Here is a 27,470-nt window from a genome sequence, read left to right as displayed (position 1 = left end):
TAAACTGTGGCAAGGTCCCACCGAGAGTTGAACTCAGATTGCTGGATTCAGAGTGCTAACCATTACACCATGGAACCCTTGACAATAGAGTGCAGTTTGGATATTTCTACTAAACAGGCAGTACGTGTAATTACCATAACAGGTCGGCTATCATTCAAAATCGATCTCCCACAATAATCAAGAGGGCATAGCTTCTGTGCCTGCATGATCACCAAGATGTACAATTATTTTCTATTGCGGTTATATAACAAAAGCTAGAACCCTGCATTTGGAAAGGGAAAATACTATTAACAACTCAATGGGAAAAAAATGGGAAATGAAATTATGAATTTCAGTTGACTGAAAACTTAACTGTTGTAACCAGTGTCAGGCAGCTACTGCCAAGGCAAAAAGACTGTAAATTAGTTTCCATTTGGATGATCTACAATGTGGATAATACTAATTTCCAAGGTCTGTCTGTACTGAACACACTACGAGCTGGAAGTAGAGCCAGTGTTTGCATTACATGCCATAAAAAGACTCTTTAAATTTGTTAATTTTATATGCCCTCAATTACATTGCTTTAATTATCTCTACGAGAGAATATTATCACATTTTTTTTGTTGTTAAATCGTGTTTATGGCGTACAACAATTACTATCAATACAATACCTCATTGAAAAAGGGTTACACTCAAAAGGAATTAAACTGTGGCAAGGTCCCACCGAGAGTTGAACTCGGATTGCTGGATTCAGAGTCCAGAGTGCTAACCACTACACCATGAAACCCTTGACAATAGAGTGCAGTTTGGATATTTTTACTAAACAGGCAGTACGTGTAATTACAATAACAGGTCGGCTATCATTCAAAATCGACCTCCCACAATAATCAAGAGGGCATAGCTTCTGTGCCTGCATGATCACCAAGATGTACAATTATTTTCTATTGCGGATATATAACAAAAGCTAGAACCCTGCATTTGGAAAGGGAAAATACTATTAACAACTCAATGGGAAAAAACTGGGAAATGAAATTATGAATTTCAGTTGACTGAAAACTTAACTGTTGTAACCAGTGTCAGGCAGCTACTGCCAAGGCAAAAAGACTGTAAATTAGTTTCCAATTGGATAATCTACAATGTGGATCATACTAATTTCCAAGGTCTGTCTGTACTGAACACCCTACGAGCTGGAAGTAGAGCCAGTGTTTGCATTACATGCCATAAAAAGACTCTTTAAATTTGTTAATTTTATATGCCCTCAATTACATTGGTTTAATTATCTCTACAAGAGAATATTTTCACTTTTTTTTTGTTGTTAAATCGTGTTTATGGCGTACAACAATCACTATCCATACAATACCTCATTGAAAAAGGATTACACTCAGAAATCAGAATTAAATTGTGGCAATGTCCCACCGACAGCTGAACTCGGATTGCTGGATTCAGAGTCCAGAGTGCTAACCATTACACCATGGAACCCTTGACAATAGAGTGCAGTTTGGATATTTCTACTAAACAGGCAGTACGTGTAATTACAATAACACGTCGGCTATCATTTAAAATAGACCTCCCACAATAGTCAAGAGGGCATAGCTTCTGTGCCTGCATGATCACCAAGATGTACAATTATTTTCTATTGCGGTTACATAATAAAAGCTAGAACCCTGCATTTGGAAAGGGAAAATACTATTAACAACTCAATGGGAAAAAACTGAGAAATGAAATTATGAATTTCAGTTAACTGAAAACTTAACTGTTGTAACCAGTGTCAGGCAGCTACTGCCAAGGCAAAAAGACTGTAAATTAGTTTCCATTTGGATAATCTACAATGTGGATAATACTAATTTCCAAGGTCTGTCTGTACTGAACACACTACGAGCTGGAAGTAGAGCCAGTGTTTGCATTACATGCCATAAAAAGACTCTTTAAATTTGTTAATTTTATATGCCCTCAATTACATTGCTTTAATTATCTCTACGAGAGAATATTATCACATTTTTTTTGTTGTTAAATCGTGTTTATGGCGTACAACAATTACTATCAATACAATACCTCATTGAAAAAGGATTACACTCAAAAGGAATTAAACTGTGGCAAGGTCCCACCGAGAGTTGAACTCGGATTGCTGGATTCAGAGTGCTAACCATTACACCATGGAACCCTTGACAATAGAGTACAGTTTGGATATTTCTACTAAACAGGCAGTACGTGTAATTACCATAACAGGTCGGCTATCATTCAAAATCGACCTCCCACAATAATCAAGAGGGCATAGCTTCTGTGCCTGCATGATCACCAAGATGTACAATTATTTTCTATTGCGGTTATATAACAAAAGCTAGAACCCTGCATTTGGAAAGGGAAAATACTATTAACAACTCAATGGGAAAAAAATGGGAAATGAAATTATGAATTTCAGTTGACTGAAAACTTAACTGTTGTAACCAGTGTCAGGCAGCTACAGCCAAGGCAAAAAGACTGTAAATTAGTTTCCATTTGGATGATCTACAATGTGGATAATACAAATTTCCAAGGTCTGTCTGTACTGAACACACTACGAGCTGGAAGTAGAGCCAGTGTTTGCATTACATGCCATAAAAAGACTCTTTAAATTTGTTAATTTTATATGCCCTCAATTACATTGCTTTAATTATCTCTACGAGAGAATATTATCACATTTTTTTTGTTGTTAAATCGTGTTTATGGCGTACAACAATTACTATCAATACAATACCTCATTGAAAAAGGATTACACTCAAAAGGAATTAAACTACTATTATTACAAGGTCCCACCGAGAGTTGAACTCGGATTGCTGGATTCAGAGTCCAGAGTGCTAACCATTACACCATGGAACCCTTGACAATAGAGTGCAGTTTGGATATTTCTACTAAACAGGCAGTACGTGTAATTACAATAACAAGTCGGCTATCATTCAAAATCGACCTCCCACAATAATCAAGAGGGCATAGCTTCTGTGCCTGCATGATCACCAAGATGTACAATTATTTTCTATTGCGGTTATATAACAAAAGCTAGAACCCTGCATTTGGAAAGGGAAAATACTATTAACAACTCAATGGGAAAAAACTGGGAAATGAAATTATGAATTTCAGTTGACTGAAAACTTAACTGTTGTAACCAGTGTCAGGCAGCTACTGCCAAGGCAAAAAGACTGTAAATTAGTTTCCATTTGGATAATCTACAATGTGGATAATACTAATTTCCAAGGTCTGTCTGTACTGAACACACTACGAGCTGGAAGTAGAGCCAGTGTTTGCATTACATGCCATAAAAAGACTCTTTAAATTTGTTAATTTTATATGCCCTCAATTACATTGGTTTAATTATCTCTACGAGAGAATATTATCACATTTTTTTTGTTGTTAAATCGTGTTTATGGCGTACAACAATAACTATCAATACAATACCTCATTGAAAAAGGATTACACTCAGAAGGAATTAAACTGTGGCAAGGTCCCACCGAGAGTTGAACTCGGACTGCTGGATTCAGAGTGCTAACCATTACACCATGGAACCCTTGACAATAGAGTGCAGTTTGGATATTTCTACTAAACAGGCAGTACGTGTAATTACAATAACACGTCAGCTATCATTCAAAATCGACCTCCAAAATAATCAAGAGGGCATAGCTTCTGTGCCTGCATGATCACCAAGATGTACAATTATTTTCTATTGCGGTTATATAACAAAAGCTAGAACCCTGCATTTGGAAAGGGAAAATACTATTAACAACTCAATGGGAAAAAACTGAGAAATGAAATTATGAATTTCAGTTGACTGAAAACTTAACTGTTGTAACCAGTGTCAGGCAGCTACTGCCAAGGCAAAAAGACTGTAAATTAGTTTCCATTTGGATAATCTACAATGTGGATAATACTAATTTCCAAGGTCTGTCTGTACTGAACACACTACGAGCTGGAAGTAGAGCCAGTGTTTGCATTACATGCCATAAAAATACTCTTTAAATTTGTTAATTTTATATGCCCTCAATTACATTGGTTTAATTATCTCTACGAGAGAATATTATCACATTTTTTTTGTTGTTAAATCGTGTTTATGGCGTACAACAATAACTATCAATACAATACCTCATTGAAAAAGGATTACACTCAGAAGGAATTAAACTGTGTCAAGGTCCCACCGAGAGTTGAACTCGGATTGCTGGATTCAGAGTGCTAACCATTACACCATGGAACCCTTGACAATAGAGTGCAGTTTGGATATTTCTACTAAACAGACAGTACGTGTAATTACAAAAACAGGTCGGCTATCATTCAACCCTTGACAATAGAGTGCAGTTTGGATATTTCTACTAAACAGGCAGTACGTGTAATTACAATAACAGGTCGGCTATCATTCAAAATCGACCTCCCACAATAATCAAGAGGGCATAGCTTCTGTGCCTGCATGATCACCAAGATGTACAATTATTTTCTATTGCGGTTATATAACAAAAGCTAGAACCCTGCATTTGGAAAGGGAAAATACTATTAACAACTCAATGGGAAAAAACTGGGAAATGAAATTATGAATTTCAGTTGACTGAAAACTTAACTGTTGTAACCAGTGTCAGGCAGCTACTGCCAAGGCAAAAAGACTGTAAATTAGTTTCCAATTGGATAATCTACAATGTGGATCATACTAATTTCCAAGGTCTGTCTGTACTGAACACACTACAAGCTGGAAGTAGAGACAGTGTTTGCATTACATGCCATAAAAAGACTCTTTAAATTTGTTAATTTTATATGCCCTCAATTACATTGGTTTAATTATCTCTACGAGAGAATATTATCACATTTTTTTTGTTGTTAAATCGTGTTTATGGCGTACAACAATCACTATCAATACAATACCTCATTAAAAAAGGATTACACTCAGAATGAATTAAACTGTGGCAAGGTCCCACCGAGAGATGAACTTGGATTGCTGGATTCAGAGTCCAGAGTGCTAACCATTACACCATGGAACCCTTGACAATAGAGTGCAGTTTGGATATTTCTACTAAACAGGCAGTACGTTTAATTACAATAACAGGTCGGCTATCATTCAAAATCGACCTCCCACAATAATCAAGAGGGCATAGCTTCTGTGCCTGCATGATCACCAAGATGTACAATTATTTTCTATTGCGGTTATATAACAAAAGCTAGAACCCTGCATTTGGAAAGGGAAAATACTATTAACAACTCAATGGGAAAAAACTGGGAAATGAAATTATGAATTTCAGTTGACTGAAAACTTAACTGTTGTAACCAGTGTCAGGCAGCTACTGCCAAGGCAAAAAGACTGTAAATTAGTTTCCATTTGGATAATCTACAATGTGGATAATACTAATTTCCAAGGTCTGTCTGTACTGAACACACTACGAGCTGGAAGTAGAGCCAGTGTTTGCATTACATGCCATAAAAATACTCTTTAAATTTGTTAATTTTATATGCCCTCAATTACATTGGTTTAATTATCTCCACGAGAGAATATTATCACATTTTTTTTGTTGTTAAATCGTGTTTATGGCGTACAACAATAACTATCAATACAATACCTCATTGAAAAAGTATTACACTCAGAAGGAATTAAACTGTGTCAAGGTCCCACCGAGAGTTGAACTCAGATTGCTGGATTCAGAGTGCTAACCATTACACCATGGAACCCTTGACAATAGAGTGTAGTTTGGATATTTCTACTAAACAGGCAGTACGTGTAATTACCATAACAGGTCGGCTATCATTCAAAATCGACCTCCCACAATAATCAAGAGGGCATAGCTTCTGTGCCTGCATGATCACCAAGATGTACAATTATTTTCTATTGCGGTTATATAACAAAAGCTAGAACCCTGCATTTGGAAAGGGAAAATACTATTAACAACTCAATGGGAAAAAACTGGGAAATGAAATTATGAATTTCAGTTGACTGAAAACTTAACTGTTGTAACCAGTGTCAGGCAGCTACTGCCAAGGCAAAAAGACTGTAAATTAGTTTCCAATTGGATAATCTACAATGTGGATCATACTAATTTCCAAGGTCTGTCTGTACTGAACACACTACAAGCTGGAAGTAGAGACAGTGTTTGCATTACATGCCATAAAAAGACTCTTTAAATTTGTTAATTTTATATGCCCTCAATTACATTGGTTTAATTATCTCTACGAGAGAATATTATCACATTTTTTTTGTTGTTAAATCGTGTTTATGGCGTACAACAATCACTATCAATACAATACCTCATTAAAAAAGGATTACACTCAGAATGAATTAAACTGTGGCAAGGTCCCACCGAGAGATGAACTTGGATTGCTGGATTCAGAGTCCAGAGTGCTAACCATTACACCATGGAACCCTTGACAATAGAGTGCAGTTTGGATATTTCTACTAAACAGGCAGTACGTTTAATTACAATAACAGGTCGGCTATCATTCAAAATCGACCTCCCACAATAATCAAGAGGGCATAGCTTCTGTGCCTGCATGATCACCAAGATGTACAATTATTTTCTATTGCGGTTATATAACAAAAGCTAGAACCCTGCATTTGGAAAGGGAAAATACTATTAACAACTCAATGGGAAAAAACTGGGAAATGAAATTATGAATTTCAGTTGACTGAAAACTTAACTGTTGTAACCAGTGTCAGGCAGCTACTGCCAAGGCAAAAAGACTGTAAATTAGTTTCCATTTGGATAATCTACAATGTGGATAATACTAATTTCCAAGGTCTGTCTGTACTGAACACACTACGAGCTGGAAGTAGAGCCAGTGTTTGCATTACATGCCATAAAAATACTCTTTAAATTTGTTAATTTTATATGCCCTCAATTACATTGGTTTAATTATCTCCACGAGAGAATATTATCACATTTTTTTTGTTGTTAAATCGTGTTTATGGCGTACAACAATAACTATCAATACAATACCTCATTGAAAAAGTATTACACTCAGAAGGAATTAAACTGTGTCAAGGTCCCACCGAGAGTTGAACTCAGATTGCTGGATTCAGAGTGCTAACCATTACACCATGGAACCCTTGACAATAGAGTGTAGTTTGGATATTTCTACTAAACAGGCAGTACGTGTAATTACCATAACAGGTCGGCTATCATTCAAAATCGACCTCCCACAATAATCAAGAGGGCATAGCTTCTGTGCCTGCATGATCACCAAGATGTACAATTATTTTCTATTGCGGTTATATAACAAAAGCTAGAACCCTGCATTTGGAAAGGGAAAATACTATTAACAACTCAATGGGAAAAAAATGGGAAATTAAATTATGAATTTCAGTTGACTGAAAACTTAACTGTTGTAACCAGTGTCAGGCAGCTACAGCCAAGGCAAAAAGACTGTAAATTAGTTTCCATTTGGATGATCTACAATGTGGATAATACTAATTTCCAAGGTCTGTCTGTACTGAACACACTACGAGCTGGAAGTAGAGCCAGTGTTTGCATTACATGCCATAAAAAGACTCTTTAAATTTGTTAATTTCATATGCCCTCAATTACATTGGTTTAATTATCTCTACGAGAGAATATTATCACTTTTTTTTGTTGTTAAATCGTGTTTATGGCGTACAACAATCACTATCAATACAATACCTCATTGAAAAAGGATTACACTCAGAAGGAATTAAACTGTGGCAAGGTCCCACCGAGAGATGAACTTGGATTGCTGGATTCAGAGTCCAGAGTGCTAACCATTACACCATTGAACCCTTGACAATAGAGTGCAGTTTGGATATTTCTACTAAACAGACAGTACGTGTAATTACAATAACAGGTCGGCTATCATTGAACCCTTGACAATAGAGTGCAGTTTGGATATTTCTACTAAACAGGCAGTACGTGTAATTACAATAACAGGTCGGCTATCATTCAAAATCGACCTCCCACAATAATCAAGAGGGCATAGCTTCTGTGCCTGCATGATCACCAAGATGTACAATTATTTTCTATTGCGGTTATATAACAAAAGCTAGAACCCTGCATTTGGAAAGGGAAAATACTATTAACAACTCAATGGGAAAAAACTGGGAAATGAAATTATGAATTTCAGTTGACTGAAAACTTAACTGTTGTAACCAGTGTCAGGCAGCTACTGCCAAGGCAAAAAGACTGTAAATTAGTTTCCAATTGGATAATCTACAATGTGGATCATACTAATTTCCAAGGTCTGTCTGTACTGAACACACTACGAGCTGGAAATTTGATAATTTTATATGCCCTCAATTACATTGGTTTAATTATCTCTACGAGAGAATATTATCACTTTTTTTTGTTGTTAAATCGTGTTTATGGCGTACAACAATCACTATCAATACAATACCTCATTGAAAAAGGATTACACTCAGAAGGAATTAAACTGTGGCAAGGTCCCACCGAGAGATGAACTTGGATTGCTGGATTCAGAGTCCAGAGTGCTAACCATTACACCATGGAACCCTTGACAATAGAGTGCAGTTTGGATATTTCTACTAAACAGGCAGTACGTGTAATTACAATAACAGGTCGGCTATCATTCAACCCTTGACAATAGAGTGCAGTTTGGATATTTCTACTAAACAGGCAGTACGTGTAATTACAATAACAGGTCGGCTATCATTCAAAATCGACCTCCCACAATAATCAAGAGGGCATAGCTTCTGTGCCTGCATGATCACCAAGATGTACAATTATTTTCTATTGCGGTTATATAACAAAAGCTAGAACCCTGCATTTGGAAAGGGAAAATACTATTAACAACTCAATGGGAAAAAACTGGGAAATGAAATTATGAATTTCAGTTGACTGAAAACTTAACTGTTGTAACCAGTGTCAGGCAGCTACTGCCAAGGCAAAAAGACTGTAAATTAGTTTCCATTTGGATGATCTACAATGTGGATAATACTAATTTCCAAGGTCTGTCTGTACTGAACACACTACGAGCTGGAAGTAGAGCCAGTGTTTGCATTACATGCCATAAAAAGACTCTTTAAATTTGTTAATTTTATATGCCCTCAATTATATTGGATTAATTATCTCTACGAGAGAATGTTATCTCATTTTTTTTGTTGTTAAATCGTGTTTATGGCGTACAACAATTACTATCAATACAATACCTCATTGAAAAAGGATTACACTCAGAAGGAATTAAACTGTGGCAAGGTCCCACCGAGAGATGAACTTGGATTGCTGGATTCAGAGTCCAGAGTGCTAACCATTACACCATGGAACCCTTGACAATAGAGTGCAGTTTGGATATTTCTACTAAACAGGCAGTACGTGTAATTACAATAACAGGTCGGCTATCATTCAAAATCGACCTCCCACAATAATCAAGAGGGCATAGCTTCTGTGCCTGCATGATCACCAAGATGTACAATTATTTTCTATTGCGGTTATATAACAAAAGCTAGAACCCTGCATTTGGAAAGGGAAAATACTATTAACAACTCAATGGGAAAAAACTGGGAAATGAAATTATGAATTTCAGTTGACTGAAAACTTAACTGTTGTAACCAGTGTCAGGCAGCTACTGCCAAGGCAAAAAGACTGTAAATTAGTTTCCATTTGGATAATCTACAATGTGGATAATACTAATTTCCAAGGTCTGTCTGTACTGAACACACTACGAGCTGGAAGTAGAGCCAGTGTTTGCATTACATGCCATAAAAATACTCTTTAAATTTGTTAATTTTATATGCCCTCAATTACATTGGTTTAATTATCTCTACGAGAGAATATTATCACATTTTTTTTGTTGTTAAATCGTGTTTATGGCGTACAACAATAACTATCAATACAATACCTCATTGAAAAAGTATTACACTCAGAAGGAATTAAACTGTGTCAAGGTCCCACCGGGAGTTGAACTCGGATTGCTGGATTCAGAGTGCTAACCATTACACCATGGAACCCTTGACAATAGAGTGCAGTTTGGATATTTTTACTAAACAGGCAGTACGTGTAATTACAATAACAGGTCGGCTATCATTCAAAATCGACCTCCCACAATAATCAAGAGGGCATAGCTTCTGTGCCTGCATGATCACCAAGATGTACAATTATTTTCTATTGCGGTTATATAACAAAAGCTAGAACCCTGCATTTGGAAAGGGAAAATACTATTAACAACTCAATGGGAAAAAACTGGGAAATGAAATTATGAATTTCAGTTGACTGAAAACTTAACTGTTGTAACCAGTGTCAGGCAGCTACTGCCAAGGCAAAAAGACTGTAAATGAGTTTCCATTTGGATAATCTACAATGTGGATAATACTAATTTCCAAGGTCTGTCTGTACTGAACACCCTACGAGCTGGAAGTAGAGCCAGTGTTTGCATTACATGGCATAAAAAGACTCTTTAAATTTGTTAATTTTATATGCCCTCAATTACATTGGTTTAATTATCTCTACGAGAGAATATTATCACTTTTTTTTTGTTGTTAAATCGTGTTTATGGCGTACAAGAATCACTATCAATACAATACCTCATTGCAAAAGGATTACACTCAGAAGGAATTATACTGTGGCAAGGTCCCACCGAGAGTTGAACTTGGATCGCTGGATTCAGAGTGCTAACCATTACACCATGGAACCCTTGACAATAGAGTGCAGTTTGGATATTTCTACTAAACAGGCAGTACGTGTAATTACCATAACAGGTCGGCTATCATTCAAAATCGACCTCCCACAATAATCAAGAGGGCATAGCTTCTGTGCCTGCATGATCACCAAGATGTACAATTATTTTCTATTGCGGTTATATAACAAAAGCTAGAACCCTGCATTTGGAAAGGGAAAATACTATTAACAACTCAATGGGAAAAAACTGGGAAATGAAATTATGAATTTCAGTTGACTGAAAACTTAACTGTTGTAACCAGTGTCAGGCAGCTACTGCCAAGGCAAAAAGACTGTAAATGAGTTTCCATTTGGATAATCTACAATGTGGATAATACTAATTTCCAAGCTCTGTCTGTACTGAACACCCTACGAGCTGGAAGTAGAGCCAGTGTTTGCATTACATGCCATAAAAAGACTCTTTAAATTTGTTAATTTTATATGCCCTCAATTACATTGGTTTAATTATCTCTACGAGAGAATATTATCACATTTTTTTTGTTGTTAAATCGTGTTTATGGCGTACAACAATCACTATCAATACAATACCTCATTGAAAAAGGATTACACTCAGAAGGAATTATACTGGGGCAAGGTCCCACCGCGAATTGAACTCCGATTGCTGGATTCAGAGTCCAGAGTGCTAACCATTACACCATGGAACCCTTGACGATAGAGTGCAGTTTGGATATTTCTACTAAACAGGCAGTACGTGTAATTACAATAACACGTCGGCTATCATTCAAAATCGACCTCCCACAATAATCAAGAGGGCATAGCTTCTGTGCCTGCATGATCACCAAGATGTACAATTATTTTCTATTGCGGTTATATAACAAAAGCTAGAACCCTGCATTTGGAAAGGGAAAATACTATTAACAACTCAATGGGAAAAAACTGGGAAATGAAATTATGAATTTCAGTTGACTGAAAACTTAACTGTTGTAACCAGTGTCAGGCAGCTACTGCCAAGGCAAAAAGACAGTAAATGAGTTTCCATTTGGATAATCTACAATGTGGATAATACTAATTTCCAAGGTCTGTCTGTACTGAACACCCTACGAGCTGGAAGTAGAGCCAGTGTTTGCATTACATGCCATAAAAAGACTCTTTAAATTTGTTAATTTTATATGCCCTCAATTACATTGGTTTAATTATCTCTACGAGAGAATATTATCACATTTTTTTTGTTGTTAAATCGTGTTTATGGCGTACAACAATCACTATCAATACAATACCTCATTGAAAAAGGATTACACTCAGAAGGAATTATACTGTGGCAAGGTCCCACCGAGAGTTGAACTGGGATTGCTGGATTCAGAGTGCTAACCATTACACCATGGAACCCTTGACAATAGAGTGCAGTTTGGATATTTCTACTAAACAGGCAGTACGTGTAATTACCATAACAGGTCGGCTATCATTCAAAATCGACCTCCCACAATAATCAAGAGGGCATAGCTTCTGTGCCTGCATGATCACCAAGATGTACAATTATTTTCTATTGCGGTTATATAACAAAAGCTAGAACCCTGCATTTGGAAAGGGAAAATACTATTAACAACTCAATGGGAAAAAACTGGGAAATGAAATTATGAATTTCAGTTGACTGAAAACGTAACTGTTGTAACCAGTGTCAGGCAGCTACTGCCAAGGCAAAAAGACTGTAAATTAGTTTCCATTTGGATAATCTACAATGTGGATAATACTAATTTCCAAGGTCTGTCTGTACTGAACACACTACGAGCTGGAAGTAGTGCCAGTGTTTGCATTACATGCCACAAAAAGACTCTTTAAATTTGTTAATATTATATGCCCTCAATTACATTGGTTTAATTATCTCTACGAGAGAATATTATCACATTTTTTTTGTTGTTAAATCGTGTTTATGGCGTACAACAATCACTATCAATACAATACCTCATTGAAAAAGGATTACACTCAAAAGGAATTAAACTGTGGCAAGGTCCCACCGAGAGTTGAACTCGAATTGCTGGACTCAGAGTACAGAGTGCTAACCATTACACTATGGAACCCTCGACAATAGAGTGCAGATTGGATATTTCTACTAAACAGGCAGTACGTGTAATTACAATAACAGGTCGGTTATCATTCAAAATCGACCTCCCACAATAATCAAGAGGGCATAGCTTCTGTGCCTGCATGATCACCAAGATGTACAATTATTTTCTATTGCGGTTATATAACAAAAGCTAGAACCCTGCATTTGGAAAGGGAAAATACTATTAACAACTCAATGGGAAAAAACTGGGAAATGAAATTATGAATTTCAGTTGACTGAAAACGTAACTGTTGTAACCAGTGTCAGGCAGCTACTGCCAAGGCAAAAAGACTGTAAATTAGTTTCCATTTGGATAATCTACAATGTGGATAATACTAATTTCCAAGGTCAGTCTGTACTGAACACACTACGAGCTGGAAGTAGTGCCAGTGTTTGCATTACATGCCACAAAAAGACTCTTTAAATTTGTTAATATTATATGCCCTCAATTACATTGGTTTAATTATCTCTACGAGAGAATATTATCACATTTTTTTTGTTGTTAAATCGTGTTTATGGCGTACAACAATCACTATCCATACAATACCTCATTGAAAAAAGGATTACACTCAGAAGGAATTAAACTGTGGCAAGGTCCCACCGAGAGTTGAACTTGAATTGCTGGATTCAGAGTCCAGAGTGCTATCCATTACACCATGGAACCCTTGAAAATAGAGTGCAGTTTGGATATTTCTACTAAACAGGCAGTACGTGTAATTACAATAACAGGTCGGCTATCATTCAAAATCGACCTCCCACAATAATCAAGAGGGCATAGCTTCTGTGCCTGCATGATCACCAAGATGTACAATTATTTTCTATTGCGGTTATATAACAAAAGCTAGAACCCTGCATTTGGAAAGGGAAAATACTATTAACAACTCAATGGGAAAAAACTGGGAAATGAAATTATGAATTTCAGTTGACTGAAAACTTAACTGTTGTAACCAGTGTCAGGCAGCTACTGCCAAGGCAAAAAGACTGTAAATTAGTTTCCATTTGGATAATCTACAATGTGATTAATACTAATTTCCAAGGTCTGTCTGTACTGAACACACTACGAGCTGGAAGTAGAGCCAGTGTTTGCATTACATGCCACAAAAAGACTCTTTAAATTTGTTAATATTATATGCCCTCAATTACATTGGTTTAATTATCTCTACGAGAGAATATTATCACATTTTTTTTGTTGTTAAATCGTGTTTATGGCGTACAACAATCACTATCAATACAATACCTCATTGAAAAAGGATTACACTCAAAAGGAATTAAACTGTGGCAAGGTCCCACCGAGAGTTGAACTCGAATTGCTGGACTCAGAGTACAGAGTGCTAACCATTACACTATGGAACCCTCGACAATAGAGTGCAGTTTGGATATTTCTACTAAACAGGCAGTACGTGTAATTACAATAACAGGTCGGTTATCATTCAAAATCGACCTCCCACAATAATCAAGAGGGCATAGCTTCTGTGCCTGCATGATCACCAAGATGTACAATTATTTTCTATTGCGGTTATATAACAAAAGCTAGAACCCTGCATTTGGAAAGGGAAAATACTATTAACAACTCAATGGGAAAAAACTGGGAAATGAAATTATGAATTTCAGTTGACTGAAAACGTAACTGTTGTAACCAGTGTCAGGCAGCTACTGCCAAGGCAAAAAGACTGTAAATTAGTTTCCATTTGGATAATCTACAATGTGGATAATACTAATTTCCAAGGTCTGTCTGTACTGAACACACTACGAGCTGGAAGTAGTGCCAGTGTTTGCATTACATGCCATAAAAAGACTCTTTAAATTTGTTAATTTTATACGCCCTCAATTACATTGGTTTAATTATCTCTACGAGAGAATGTTATCACATTTTTTTTGTTGTTAAATCGTGTTTATGGCGTACAACAATCACTATCAATACAATACCTCATTGAAAAAGGATTACACTCAAAAGGAATTAAACTGTGGCAAGGTCCCACCGAGAGTTGAACTCGAATTGCTGGACTCAGAGTACAGAGTGCTAACCATTACACTATGGAACCCTCGACAATAGAGTGCAGTTTGGATATTTCTACTAAACAGGCAGTACGTGTAATTACAATAACAGGTCGGTTATCATTCAAAATCGACCTCCCACAATAATCAAGAGGGCATAGCTTCTGTGCCTGCATGATCACCAAGATGTACAATTATTTTCTATTGCGGTTATATAACAAAAGCTAGAACCCTGCATTTGGAAAGGGAAAATACTATTAACAACTCAATGGGAAAAAACTGGGAAATGAAATTATGAATTTCAGTTGACTGAAAACGTAACTGTTGTAACCAGTGTCAGGCAGCTACTGCCAAGGCAAAAAGACTGTAAATTAGTTTCCATTTGGATAATCTACAATGTGGATAATACTAATTTCCAAGGTCTGTCTGTACTGAACACACTACGAGCTGGAAGTAGTGCCAGTGTTTGCATTACATGCCATAAAAAGACTCTTTAAATTTGTTAATTTTATACGCCCTCAATTACATTGGTTTAATTATCTCTACGAGAGAATGTTATCACATTTTTTTTGTTGTTAAATCGTGTTTATGGCGTACAACAATCACTATCAATACAATACCTCATTGAAAAAGGATTACGCTCAAAAGGAATTAAACTGTGGCAAGGTCCCACCGAGAGTTGAACTCGGATTGCTGGATTCAGAGTCCAGAGTGCTAACCATTACACCATGGAACCCTTGAAAGTAGAGTGCAGTTTGGATATTTCTACTAAACAGGCAGTACGTGTAATTACAATAACAGGTCGGCTATCATTCAAAATCGACCTCCCACAATAATCAAGAGGGCATAGCTTCTGTGCCTGCATGATCACCAAGATGTACAATTATTTTGTATTGCGGTTATATAACAAAAGCTAGAACCCTGCATTTGGAAAGGGAAAATACTATTAACAACTCAATGGGAAAAAACTGGGAAATAAAATTATGAATTTCAGTTGACTGAAAACTTAACTGTTGTAACCAGTGTCAGGCAGCTACTGCCAAGGCAAAAAGACTGTAAATTAGTTTCCATTTGGATAATCTACAATGTGGATAATACTAATTTCCAAGGTCTGTCTGTACTGAACACACTACGGGCTGGAAGTAGAGCCAGTGTTTGCAATACATGCCATAAAAAGACTCTTTAAATTTGTTAATTTTAAATCGTGTTTATGGCGTACAACAATCACTATCAATACAATACCTCATTGAAAAAGGATTACGCTCAAAAGGAACTAAACTGTGGCAAGGTCCCACCGAGAGTTGAACTCGAATTGCTTTATTCAGAGTCCAGAGTGCTAACAATTACACTATGGAACCCTCAACAATAGAGTGCAGTTTGGATATTTCTACTAAACAGGCAGTACGTGTAATTACAATAACAGGTCGGCTATCATTCAAAATCGACCTCCCACAATAATCAAGAGGGCATAGCTTCTGTGCCTGCATGATCACCAAGATGTACAATTATTTTCTATTGCGGTTATATAACAAAAGCTAGAACCCTGCATTTGGAAAGGGAAAATACTATTAACAACTCAATGGGAAAAAACTGGGAAATGAAATTATGAATTTCAGTTGACTGAAAACTTAACTGTTGTAACCAGTGTCAGGCAGCTACTGCCAAGGCAAAAAGACTGTAAATTAGTTTCCATTTGGATAATCTACAATGTGGATAATACTAATTTCCAAGGTCTGTCTGTACTGAACACACTACGAGCTGGAAGTAGAGCCAGTGTTTGCATTACATGCCATAAAAAGACTCTTTAAATTTGTTAATTTTATATGCCCTCAATTACATTGGTTTAATTATCTCTACGAGAGAATATTATCACATTTTTTTTGTTGTTAAATCGTGTTTATGGCGTACAACAATCACTATCAATACAATACCTCATTGAAAAAGGATTACACTCAAAAGGAATTAAACTGTGGCAAGGTCCCACCGAGAGTTGAACTCGAATTGCTGGATTCAGAGTCCAGAGTGCTAACCATTACACCATGGAACCCTTGAAAATAGAGTGCAGTTTGGATATTTCTACTAAACAGGCAGTACGTGTAATTACAATAACAGGTCGGCTATCATTCAAAATCGACCTCCCACAATAATCAAGAGGGCATAGCTTCTGTGCCTGCATGATCACCAAGATGTACAATTATTTTCTATTGCGGTTATATAACAAAAGCTAGAACCCTGCATTTGGAAAGGGAAAATACTATTAACAACTCAATGGGAAAAAACTGGGAAATGAAATTATGAATTTCAGTTGACTGAAAACTTAACTGTTGTAACCAGTGTCAGGCAGCTACTGCAAAGGCAAAAAGACTGTAAATTAGTTTCCATTTGGATAATCTACAATGTGGATAATACTAATTTTCAAGGTCTGTCTGTACTGAACACACTACGAGCTGGAAGTAGAGCCAGTGTTTGCATTACATGCCATAAAAAGACTCTTTAAATTTGTTAATTTTATATGCCCTCAATTACATTGGTTTAATTATCTCTACGAGAGAATATTATCAAATTTTTTTTGTTGTTAAATCGTGTTTATGGCGTACAACAATCACTATCAATACAATACCTCATTGAAAAAGGATTACACTCAAAAGGAATTAAACTGTGGCAAGGTCCCACTGAGAGTTGAACTCGAATTGCTGGATTCAGAGTCCAGAGTGCTAACCATTACACCATGGAACCCTTGAAAATAGAGTGCAGTTTGGATATTTCTACTAAACAGGCAGTACGTGTAATTACAATAACAGGTCGGCTATCATTCAAAATCGACCTCCCACAATAATCAAGAGGGCATAGCTTCTGTGCCTGCATGATCACCAAGATGTACAATTATTTTCTATTGCGGTTATATAACAAAAGCTAGAACCCTGCATTTGGAAAGGGAAAATACTATTAACAACTCAATGGGAAAAAACTGGGAAATGAAATTATGAATTTCAGTTGACTGAAAACTTAACTGTTGTAACCAGTGTCAGGCAGCTACTGCCAAGGCAAAAAGACTGTAAATTAGTTTCCATTTGGATAATCTACAATGTGGATAATACTAATTTCCAAGGTCTGTCTGTACTGAACACACTACGGGCTGGAAGTAGAGCCAGTGTTTGCAATACATGCCATAAAAAGACTCTTTAAATTTGTTAATTTTAAATCGTGTTTATGGCGTACAACAATCACTATCAATACAATACCTCATTGAAAAAGGATTACGCTCAAAAGGAACTAAACTGTGGCAAGGTCCCACCGAGAGTTGAACTCGAATTGCTTTATTCAGAGTCCAGAGTGCTAACAATTACACTATGGAACCCTCAACAATAGAGTGCAGTTTGGATATTTCTACTAAACAGGCAGTACGTGTAATTACAATAACAGGTCGGCTATCATTCAAAATCGACCTCCCACAATAATCAAGAGGGCATAGCTTCTGTGCCTGCATGATCACCAAGATGTACAATTATTTTCTATTGCGGTTATATAACAAAAGCTAGAACCCTGCATTTGGAAAGGGAAAATACTATTAACAACTCAATGGGAAAAAACTGGGAAATGAAATTATGAATTTCAGTTGACTGAAAACTTAACTGTTGTAACCAGTGTCAGGCAGCTACTGCCAAGGCAAAAAGACTGTAAATTAGTTTCCATTTGGATAATCTACAATGTGGATAATACTAATTTCCAAGGTCTGTCTGTACTGAACACACTACGAGCTGGAAGTAGAGCCAGTGTTTGCATTACATGCCATAAAAAGACTCTTTAAATTTGTTAATTTTATATGCCCTCAATTACATTGGTTTAATTATCTCTACGAGAGAATATTATCACATTTTTTTTGTTGTTAAATCGTGTTTATGGCGTACAACAATCACTATCAATACAATACCTCATTGAAAAAGGATTACACTTAAAAGGAATTAAACTGTGGCAAGGTCCCACCGAGAGTTGAACTCGAATTACTGGATTCAGAGTCCAGAGTGCTAACCATTACACCATGGAACCCTTGGAAATAGAGTGCAGTTTGGATATTTCTACTAAACAGGCAGTACGTGTAATTACAATAACAGGTCGGCTATCATTCAAAATCGACCTCCCACAATAATCAAGAGGGCATAGCTTCTGTGCCTGCATGATCACCAAGATGTACAATTATTTTCTATTGCGGTTATATAACAAAAGCTAGAACCCTGCATTTGGAAAGGGAAAATACTATTAACAACTCAATGGGAAAAAACTGGGAAATGAAATTATGAATTTCAGTTGACTGAAAACTTAACTGTTGTAACCAGTGTCAGGCAGCTACTGCCAAGGCAAAAAGACTGTAAATTAGTTTCCATTTGGATAATCTACAATGTGGATAATACTAATTTCCAAGGTCTGTCTGTACTGAACACACTACGAGCTGGAAGTAGAGCCAGTGTTTGCATTACATGCCATAAAAAGACTCTTTAAATTTGTTAATTTTATATGCCCTCAATTACATTGGTTTAATTATCTCTACGAGAGAATATTATCACATTTTTTTGTTGTTAAATCGTGTTTATGGCGTACAACAATCACTATCAATACAATACCTCATTGAAAAAGGATTACACTCAAAAGGAATTAAACTGTGGCAAGGTCCCACCGAGAGTTGAACTCGAATTGCTGGATTCAGAGTCCAGAGTGCTAACCATTACACCATGGAACCCTTGAAAATAGAGTGCAGTTTGGATATTTCTACTAAACAGGCAGTACGTGTAATTACAATAACAGGTCGGCTATCATTCAAAATCGACCTCCCACAATAATCAAGAGGGCATAGCTTCTGTGCCTGCATGATCACCAAGATGTACAATTATTTTCTATTGCGGTTATATAACAAAAGCTAGAACCCTGCATTTGGAAAGGGAAAATACTATTAACAACTCAATGGGAAAAAACTGGGAAATGAAATTATGAATTTCAGTTGACTGAAAACTTAACTGTTGTAACCAGTGTCAGGCAGCTACTGCCAAGGCAAAAAGACTGTAAATTAGTTTCCATTTGGATAATCTACAATGTGGATAATACTAATTTTCAAGGTCTGTCTGTACTGAACACACTACGAGCTGGAAGTAGAGCCAGTGTTTGCATTACATGCCATAAAAAGACTCTTTAAATTTGTTAATTTTATATGCCCTCAATTACATTGGTTTAATTATCTCTACGAGAGAATATTATCACATTTTTTTTGTTGTTAAATCGTGTTTATGGCGTACAACAATCACTATCAATACAATACCTCATTGAAAAAGGATTACACTCAAAAGGAATTAAACTGTGGCAAGGTCCCACCGAGAGTTGAACTCGAATTGCTGGATTCAGAGTCCAGAGTGCTAACCATTACACCATGGAACCCTTGAAAATAGAGTGCAGTTTGGATATTTCTACTAAACAGGCAGTACGTGGAATTACAATAACAGGTCGGCTATCATTCAAAATCGACCTCCCACAATAAACAAGAGGGCATAGCTTCTGTGCCTGCATGATCACCAAGATGTACAATTATTTTCTATTGCGGTTATATAACAAAAGCTAGAACCCTGCATTTGGAAAGGGAAAATACTATTAACAACTCAATGGGAAAAAACTGGGAAATGAAATTATGAATTTCAGTTGACTGAAAACTTAACTGTTGTAACCAGTGTCAGGCAGCTACTGCCAAGGCAAAAAGACTGTAAATTAGTTTCCATTTGGATAATCTACAATGTGATTAATACTAATTTCCAAGGTCTGTCTGTACTGAACACACTACGAGCTGGAAGTAGAGCCAGTGTTTGCATTACATGCCACAAAAAGACTCTTTAAATTTGTTAATATTATATGCCCTCAATTACATTGGTTTAATTATCTCTACGAGAGAATATTATCACATTTTTTTTGTTGTTAAATCGTGTTTATGGCGTACAACAATCACTATCAATACAATACCTCATTGAAAAAGGATTACACTCAAAAGGAATTAAACTGTGGCAAGGTCCCACCGAGAGTTGAACTCGAATTGCTGGATTCAGAGTCCAGAGTACTAACCATTACACCATGGAACCCTTGAAAATAGAGTGCAGTTTGGATATTTCTACTAAACAGGCAGTACGTGTAATTACAATAACAGGTCGGCTATCATTCAAAATCGACCTCCCACAATAATCAAGAGGGCATAGCTTTTGTGCCTGCATGATCACCAAGATGTACAATTATTTTCTATTGCGGTTATATAACAAAAGCTAGAACCCTGCATTTGGAAAGGGAAAATACTATTAACAACTCAATGGGAAAAAACTGGGAAATGAAATAATGAATTTCAGTTGACTGAAAACTTAACTGTTGTAACCAGTGTCAGGCAGCTACTGCCAAGGCAAAAAGACTGTAAATTAGTTTCCATTTGGATAATCTACAATGTGGATAATACTAATTTCCAAGGTCTGTCTGTACTGAACACACTACGAGCTGGAAGTAGAGCCAGTGTTTGCATTACATGCCATAAAAAGACTCTTTACATTTGTTAATTTTATATGCCCTCAATTACATTGGTTTAATTATCTCTACGAGAGAATATTATCACATTTTTTTTGTTGTTAAATCGTGTTTATGGCGTACAACAATCACTATCAATACAATACCTCATTGAAAAAGGATTACACTCAAAAGGAATTAAACTGTGGCAAGGTCCCACTGAGAGTTGAACTCGAATTGCTGGATTCAGAGTCCAGAGTGCTAACCATTACACCATGGAACCCTTGAAAATAGAGTGCAGTTTGGATATTTCTACTAAACAGGCAGTACGTGGAATTACAATAACAGGTCGGCTATCATTCAAAATCGACCTCCCACAATAATCAAGAGGGCATAGCTTCTGTGCCTGCATGATCACCAAGATCTACAATTATTTTCTATTGCGGTTATATAACAAAAGCTAGAACCCTGCATTTGGAAAGGGAAAATACTATTAACAACTCAATGGGAAAAAACTGGGAAATGAAATTATGAATTTCAGTTGACTGAAAACTTAACTGTTGTAACCAGTGTCAGGCAGCTACTGCCAAGGCAAAAAGACTGTAAATTAGTTTCCATTTGGATAATCTACAATGTGGATAATACTAATTTCCAAGGTCTGTCTGTACTGAACACACTACGAGCTGGAAGTAGAGCCAGTTAGTACAGTAATGGTTAGTACAGAGTGCTAACCATTACACCATAGAACCCTTGAAAATAGAGTGCAGTTTGGATATTTCTACTAAACAGGCAGTACGTGTAATTACAATAACAGGTCGGCTATCATTCAAAATCGACCTCCCACAATAATCAAGAGGGCATAGCTTCTGTGCCTGCATGATCACCAAGATGTACAATTATTTTCTATTGCGGTTATATAACAAAAGCTAGAACCCTGCATTTGGAAAGGGAAAATACTATTAACAACTCAATGGGAAAAAACTGGGAAATGAAATTATGAATTTCAGTTGACTGAAAACTTAACTGTTGTAACCAGTGTCAGGCAGCTACTGCCAAGGCAAAAAAGACTGTAAATTAGTTTCCATTTGGATAATCTACAATGTGATTAATACTAATTTCCAAGGTCTGTCTGTACTGAACACACTACGAGCTGGAAGTAGAGCCAGTGTTTGCATTACATGCCATAAAAAGACTCTTTAAATTTGTTAATATTATATGCCCTCAATTACATTGGTTTAATTATCTCTACGAGAGAATATTATCACATTTGTTTTGTTGTTAAATCGTGTTTATGGTGTACAACAATCACTATCAATACAATACCTCATTGAAAAAGGATTACACTCAAAAGGAATTAAACTGTGGCAAGGTCCCACCGAGAGTTGAACTCGAATTGCGGGATTCAGAGTACAGAGTGCTAACCATTACACTATGGAACCCTCGACAATAGAGTGCAGTTTGGATATTTCTACTAAACAGGCAGTACGTGTAATTACAATAACAGGTCGGCTATCATTCAAAATCGACCTCCCACAATAATCAAGAGGGCATAGCTTCTGTGCCTGCATGATCACCAAGATGTACAATTATTTTCTATTGCGGTTATATAACAAAAGCTAGAACCCTGCATTTGGAAAGGGAAAATACTATTAACAACTCAATGGGAAAAAACTGGGAAATGAAATTATGAATTTCAGTTGACTGAAAACGTAACTGTTGTAACCAGTGTCAGGCAGCTACTGCCAAGGCAAAAAGACTGTAAATTAGTTTCCATTTGGATAATCTACAATGTGGATAATACTAATTTCCAAGGTCTGTCTGTACTGAACACACTACGAGCTGGAAGTAGTGCCAGTGTTTGCATTACATGCCATAAAAAGACTCTTTAAATTTGTTAATTTTATATGCCCTCAATTACATTGGTTTAATTATCTCTACGAGAGAATATTATCACATTTTTTTGTTGTTAAATCGTGTTTATGGCGTACAACAATCACTATCAATACAATACCTCATTGAAAAAGGATTACACTCAAAAGGAATTAAACTGTGGCAAGTTCCCACCGAGAGTTGAACTTGGATTGCTGGATTCAGAGTCCAGAGTGCTAACCATTACACCATGGAACCCTTGAAAATAGAGTGCAGTTTGGATATTTCTACTAAACAGGCAGTACGTGTAATTACAATAACAGGTCGGCTATCATTCAAAATCGACCTCCCACAATAATCAAGAGGGCATAGCTTCTGTGCCTGCATGATCACCAAGATGTACAATTATTTTCTATTGCGGTTATATAACAAAAGCTAGAACCCTGCATTTGGAAAGGGAAAATACTATTAACAACTCAATGGGAAAAAAATGGGAAATGAAATTATGAATTTCAGTTGACTGAAAACTTAACTGTTGTAACCAGTGTCAGGCAGCTACTGCCAAGGCAAAAAAGACTGTAAATTAGTTTCCATTTGGATAATCTACAATGTGATTAAAAGGACGCAGCCTAGTTTGGGCCTTAAGGCTCAGAGCCCATTTTTCAAATCTGACATATTTCACTTTATGTGGTAATAACGTCGGAATGCTTAAACCTATCCAAGCGATTCTGAGATTGTTTTCTCGTGACACTTTGGGCTTCATGTTCGTGGTAAAATTTGGTCGATATATTCAGTCTTTATTTGTGAAAAATTGCAAAATTTAGAGAAAATTTACAAAAAATAGCATTTTTCAGAATTTAAATGCATCTGCTTGAAAAACAGACGGTTATACCACCCAAAATAGTTACTAGTTCACATTTCCCATATGTCTACTTTAGATTGGCATCGTTTTTTGAACATTATTTTATTTTTCTTGGACGTTACAAGGTTTAGAACATAAACAGCAATTTCTCATATTCTTAAGAAAATTTCAAAAGCCTTTTTTTGAAGGTGCCAGTTCAGTTCTGAAGTGGATTTGAGGGGCCTATGTATTAGAAACCCCCATAAAACACCCCATTTTAAAAACTAGACCCCTCAAAGTATTCAAAACAGCATATAGAAAGTTTTTTTAACCCTTCAGGCATTTCACAGGAATTAAAGCAAAGTGGAAATGAAATTTGCAAATTTCATTTTTTCTGCTGAATTTCAATTTTATTCAATTTTTTTTTAGTAACAGAGAAGGTTTTACCAGAGAAACACTACTAAATATGTATTGTCCAGATTCTTCAGTTTTTAGAAATGTCCCACATGTGGCCCTACTGCGCTCGTGGACTAAAACACAAGCCCTAGAAGCAAAGAAGCACCTAGTGCATTTTGAGGCCTCTTTTTTATTAGAATATATTTTAGGCAGCATGCCAGGTTTGAAGAGGCGTTGAGGTATCAAAACAATGGAAACCCACCAGAAGTGACCCCATTTTGGAAATTACACCCCTCAAGGAATTCATTTATGGTTTTTGTTATCATTTTGACCGCACAGTTTTTTCACAGCACCTATTTGAATTGGGCTGTGAAATGAAAAAAATTATATTTTTTCCAATAAAATGTCATTTTTGATCAAATTTTCTTATTTTCACAGGGAACAACATACCCCATTTTGTTGCCCAATATGTCCTTAGTGCGGCAATACCCCATTTGTGGTGATAAACTGCCGTTTGGGCCCATGGGAGGGCTCAGAAGGAAAGGAGCGCTATGTGTTTGTTGGAGTCCAGATTTTGCTGGATTGGTTTTCGGGTGCCATGTCGCATTTGCAGAGCCCCAGAGGTATCAAAGCAATGGAAACCCACCAGAAGTGACCCCATTTTGGAAACTACACCCCTCAAGGAATTAATTTATGGTTTTTGTTATCATTTTGACCGCACAGGTTTTTCACAGCACCTATTTGAATTGGGCTGTGAAATGAAAAAAATTATATTTTTTCCAATAAGATGTCATTTTTGATCAAAATTTCTTATTTTCACAGGGAACAACATACCCCATTTTGTTGCCCAATTTGTCCTTAGTGCGGCAATACCCCATTTGTGGTGATAAACTGCCGTTTGGGCCCATGGGAGGGCTCAGACGGAAAGGAGCGCTATGTGTTTGTTGGAGTCCAGATTTTGCTGGATTGGTTTTCGGGTGCCATGTTGCATTTGCAGAGCCCCAGAGGTATCAAAGCAATGGAAACCCACCAGAAGTGACCCCATTTTGGAAACTACACCCCTCAAGGAATTCATTTATGGTTTTTGTTATCATTTTGACCGCACAGTTTTTTCACAGCACCTATTTGAATTGGGCTGTGAAATGAAAAAAATGATATTTTTTCCAATAAAATGTCATTTTTGATCAAATTTTCTTATTTTCACAGGGAACAACATACCCCATTTTGTTGCCCAATTTGTCCTTAGTGCGGCAATACCCCATTTGTGGTGATAAACTGCCCTTTGGGCCCATGGGAGGGCTCAGAAGGAAAGGACCACCATTTGGCCTACTGGAGCTTTTCTGGTGCTAAGTCATGTGTGCAGAAGCCCCTGAGGTACCAGTACAGTTGAAACCCCCGAGAAGTGACCCCATTTTAAAAACTACACCCCTTAAGACATTCATCTAGAGGTGTAGTGAGCATTTTGACCCCACAGGTACTGTGTAAAAGATAATGCGCAGCAGATGGTGCAGTGTGAGATTTGCAATTTTATATATGTATATGCCATTTCAGTGTCCAATATAGTGTGCCCAGCATGCGCCACCGGAGATATACACCCCTTAAATTGTAATGTGGGTTCTCCTGGGTACGACAATACCCTACATGTGGCTGTTATCAGCTGCCTGGGCATACGGCAGGGCTCAGAAGGGAAAGATGAGGGGGGTAAGCTGTGCGGAGTGCATCAGGGTAAATTAAAAATCAAGGGATGTATGATACATTTTAAAACAATCTTTTATACAGAGCCCTGGTTTTTCGGGACACGTGTCACATTGGTATATTGTGTTCTTCCTTATCCCCCTCTTATAGCAGACTCTGCACCTCTTTTGACTCTTTCCCTTTCCACCGGTTTGGGGACCTTCTCCTGGAAAGTGTTGCCCTGGTACGATGCGTGTGGCCTCGCTTCCAGAAGTACTGGGTGCCCCCCCTTCCTGGTCCCTAAAGATTAGATCTTGAAATTCCAGGAAAGTTCCCCTCTGGCCTGCACATCGACGTAGCACATACGCATTGTACAAAGCCCTCTGTATGATGTGCCCGGCCAGCTTCTTATACCACACCGCATGGCGCTGTAGGGCTTCAGGACTTGATTTGACAAGTCCATCCCTCCCATGTACCTATTGTAGTCCAGGATGCAGTCTGGTTTGGGGGTGGCCTTTCCTTCATATATCCTAAACCTGTAGGTGTACCCTGATGCACTCTCGCACAGCTCATACATCTTCACGCCATACCTTGCCCTCTTACCTGGCAGGTACTGGCGGAATTGAACCCTCCCTTTAAAATGTACCAGGGACTCATCAATAGAAATACACTTCTCAGGGGTGTATGCTTGGGAAAACCGGGCACTGGAACGGTCTAATAGGGGTCTCCGTTTATACAAACGGTCAAAACTGGGGTCATCTCGGAGTGGGCACGGCTCATTATCAGTATAATGTAAGAAGCGAAGTATTGCCTCATTTATTTATTTTTTTAGGTTCCAGTTCAGTTCAGAAGTTGCTTTGAGGGGCCCATATATTAGAAACCCCTATCAAACACCCCATTTTAGAAACTAGACCCCTCAAAGTATTCACAACAGCATTTAGAAAGTTTATGAACCCTTTAGGTGTTTCACTGAAATTTAGAGCAAAGTAGAGGTGAAATTTACTCTTTTTATACCATTTTTTTTATAACACAAAAGGATTTATCAGAGAAACGCAACTCAATACTTATTGCCCAGATTCTGCAGTTTTGAGAAATATCCCACATGTGGCCCTCGGGCGGTAATGGACTGAAGCACCGGCCTCCGAAGCAAAGGAGCACCTAGCGGATTTTGAGCCCTCTTTTTTATTAGGCACCATGTCCGGTTTGAAGAGGTCTTGTGGTGCCAAAACATTGGAAACCCCCCAAAAGTGACCCCAATTTGGAAACTAGACCCCTTGAGGAATCCATTGTAGTTTTCATGGGGTGCATGCAGCTTTTTGATCAGTTTTTATTCCATTTTTAGGTGGCGTGGTGACTAATAAACAGCAATTCTACTATTGTTTTTGTATACTTTTTTTTTTACAGCGTTCACCGTGCGCTATAAATGATATATTAACTTTATTCTGCGGGGCGATACGATCACGGCGATACCAGATGTTTATAGTTTTTTTTTATGTCTTATGGCGTTTGCACAATA

The 27,470-nt window shown here is 37.1% G+C and overlaps 7 non-coding genes across 7 annotated transcripts; all 7 read right to left on the bottom strand.

Annotated features, from left to right (window-relative positions):
- Nucleotides 1-694: 694 nt before the first annotated feature.
- TRNAQ-CUG (transfer RNA glutamine (anticodon CUG)) lies at nt 695-766 on the bottom strand. Its single transcript has one exon. It is a non-coding gene; the product is annotated as a tRNA-Gln (tRNA).
- A 1,997-nt stretch (nt 767-2,763) lies between these two features.
- Nucleotides 2,764-2,835, bottom strand: TRNAQ-CUG (transfer RNA glutamine (anticodon CUG)). The gene has a single exon. It is a non-coding gene; the product is annotated as a tRNA-Gln (tRNA).
- Nucleotides 2,836-15,319: 12,484 nt separating this feature from the next.
- On the bottom strand, nt 15,320-15,391 carry TRNAQ-CUG (transfer RNA glutamine (anticodon CUG)). The gene has a single exon. It is a non-coding gene; the product is annotated as a tRNA-Gln (tRNA).
- A 1,239-nt stretch (nt 15,392-16,630) lies between these two features.
- Nucleotides 16,631-16,702, bottom strand: TRNAQ-CUG (transfer RNA glutamine (anticodon CUG)). Its single transcript has one exon. It is a non-coding gene; the product is annotated as a tRNA-Gln (tRNA).
- Nucleotides 16,703-18,630: 1,928 nt separating this feature from the next.
- Nucleotides 18,631-18,702, bottom strand: TRNAQ-CUG (transfer RNA glutamine (anticodon CUG)). Its single transcript has one exon. It is a non-coding gene; the product is annotated as a tRNA-Gln (tRNA).
- A 616-nt stretch (nt 18,703-19,318) lies between these two features.
- Nucleotides 19,319-19,390, bottom strand: TRNAQ-CUG (transfer RNA glutamine (anticodon CUG)). The gene has a single exon. It is a non-coding gene; the product is annotated as a tRNA-Gln (tRNA).
- Nucleotides 19,391-20,007: 617 nt separating this feature from the next.
- On the bottom strand, nt 20,008-20,079 carry TRNAQ-CUG (transfer RNA glutamine (anticodon CUG)). The gene has a single exon. It is a non-coding gene; the product is annotated as a tRNA-Gln (tRNA).
- Between the last annotated feature and the right edge of the window lie 7,391 nt (nt 20,080-27,470).

This window comes from Rhinoderma darwinii, chromosome 3, assembly GCF_050947455.1.
Source record: "Rhinoderma darwinii isolate aRhiDar2 chromosome 3, aRhiDar2.hap1, whole genome shotgun sequence".
NCBI lineage: Eukaryota > Metazoa > Chordata > Amphibia > Anura > Rhinodermatidae > Rhinoderma > Rhinoderma darwinii.
Note: the sequence above shows the minus strand (reverse complement) of the source record. Positions and strands in the feature narration are given on the sequence as shown.